Consider the following 2,332-nt stretch of genomic DNA (forward strand, 5'->3'; position numbering starts at 1 on the left):
TGGAAGAGTAAAGTCATTGACAACTGTGCAGAGTGGTTACAGTTGGAAGATGAGAGGTGCTGTCTCTGAAGGATGGTGGATGAGAACAGCAGCACTTTTAGTCCAAGGGACACAATCCTCCAATAACTGAACTGAATAACTTTTGGCTTCCTATGAGTCTGCTCAGTAATGCCTCTCCTCTCTCTGTTTCTCCCTGCCCTACAATGTCCTTGTTCAAAGAGTGGGCTTGCTGGAGGAAGTGACTCCTGCCCAGTGCCCCCAGAGGATATTCAGCTTTTATATGCAATCCTAAAGAACGGGAGTTCTTTAGGACCCAGTCATGAGATAAAGACAGTGGATCCTCCATCCCTGGAGCTGTTCAAGACCAGGTTGGATGGAGCCCTGGGCAACCTGGTCTAGTACCAGATCTGGAGGTTGGTGTCCCTGCCTGTGGTTGGAGCTCGATGACCCTTGGGGTCTCTTCCAACCCAAGCTGTTCTATGATTCTATGGTTCTATTAATCCATCAGAATGGAGCTCTATGGCATGAGGAGTCACTGCCTGCAGATGACAGGGCACACAGAAGCAAGTCTCAAGCAGCTTTGTGCTGTTTCACATCCCAGAGCATTACAAGCAAGTTTACTTGCTGGCTAATGACCCTTTTCCTTCAGTGAGACTCTTCCTTCTTGCAGGAATTTCACGTCATGAAACCCAGTGCTAAGAAAATAGATGGAGACTTCTGTTTTAAACAGAAATCGATGTCAGTCACTCCCACTCTCGCTTCCAAGGTAAGAGTCCAAGGATCTGGACAGGGTCATCTGTGTGACGTATAGAGTACAAGGGCTATTGGCTGTCAAGTCTTCGGTGCCTCATTGGTTCTGCTTGGTTAATAAAAGCAAATTGTGTTTTGGCTAGGTCTTTTGGCAACTAAGAGTCATAAATACATAATCTCGCATGCTAGGCCCTCCCTAAACCTTAGCCATGCTTCCATCCGCTGTTTGCATTTCCTCGTTTTGGTGTGTTCATGGTTACAGGTATCTTCTGTTGGCATAACAGGCAGAGAAATGGCACGTGTGATGTGCCGTGCCTTACTGCCATCCTCCCGTTATCATCCTTGACAGCCTTCGCCTGGTGACTCAGCAGTGCTGTGGTACTTATGCAAATGGCACATTCCTGGGTGTTTACCAGTTTGTTTGCATTGCTCATGCCCTTATTTATCAATAAATGCCATTCTTCTAACCCTTGCTCCCATGTTACTTCTGATATTCACACACAGACATTTTCATTTACGCTCCATTCAGAACTTCTGAAATTCTTCTGTTACAAATTTGGGTGTAATCATGAAATCTGGTGTAACTTTTGGTAAAAAAGTAAAAGCACATACCCTACTCTCTGCCTCCCTCTCAGCAGTGAGCAAATGGCTGGATGATCTTCTTCTGAAACCCAATATTGTGCCTCTTTGTTTGTCACCAAGACTGCAGTGGAGGAAGGTCAGAGAGACTCAAAGATTCTAATGTGAGCCCATTGTACAGTCACAGGGAACGTGGAGGTTCAAGCATTACCTTCCTCATAAAGCAACCTGAGCAGCCTCTGCTGGAATGAGACTATGACTGGAAGAGGTAGGGAAGCTCTCAGCATGATGTGCCTTTATAAAGAGGGAAGTCTCAGGTTGGTGGGAACTGAGATGTGCTAACTAAGCCAAAAAGTGGGTAGGTTACCAGCATGTACTTCTAGACTATCAGCTCCACTGTTTTGACTATCATTAGATAAATACCCAAGAATCAAAAGATAACTTGTGGCTGTGCTTGTTCTTGCAACAGTGGCCTACTTTGCTTGGCCTGACCTACAGTGTGTGTAAGCTTGGCACACAGTTGCACACTGGAATGGGAATGTGTTTTATTTCATACTTATCTGTCTATCAGATCGCTGCAGTTTTGCACAGGCATTAACAAGGGTGCTGCCGGAGTGCCTCACCTTGAGATAACAAGGCTTTAAAAGGGCTGAGCAGGGATGGAGAGCAAATACTGTACAAGGTGAACATTTGCAGAGTATTGGTTCTGGGAGACATGGTGCCGTGTGGGCAAACTTTGCCCTAATGAATCTGGACGTGCCAAGCAGAGCCCAGCACCAACCCTGACTTGCATGTGTCATTAACCATCCCATTTGGACTTGGTGCTGGGAGAAGCCAGATGACAGCAGGAGGAACTTCAGAAGGATTCTTCTTCAAGGTGCAAATTACTGCAGATTTTCAAATGACACAGCAACCAAAGCATCCTTTCTGAAGTCACTCTGAAGAGTCGGGGCATAAAAATACAGAAGTCTGAAGCTGATAATGCTTTCATCAAAGCACAACC

The 2,332-nt window shown here is 45.8% G+C and overlaps 1 long non-coding RNA gene across 1 annotated transcript; it reads left to right on the top strand.

Annotated features, from left to right (window-relative positions):
• The first annotated feature begins 518 nt into the window (after positions 1-518).
• Positions 519-1,217, top strand: LOC107323876. Its single transcript, XR_001559363.2, has 2 exons — positions 519-766; positions 1,013-1,217. It is a non-coding gene; the product is annotated as an uncharacterized LOC107323876 (long non-coding RNA).
• The last annotated feature ends 1,115 nt before the right edge of the window (positions 1,218-2,332 follow it).

Source organism: Coturnix japonica, chromosome 23, assembly GCF_001577835.2.
Source record: "Coturnix japonica isolate 7356 chromosome 23, Coturnix japonica 2.1, whole genome shotgun sequence".
NCBI classification, from domain to species: domain Eukaryota; kingdom Metazoa; phylum Chordata; class Aves; order Galliformes; family Phasianidae; genus Coturnix; species Coturnix japonica.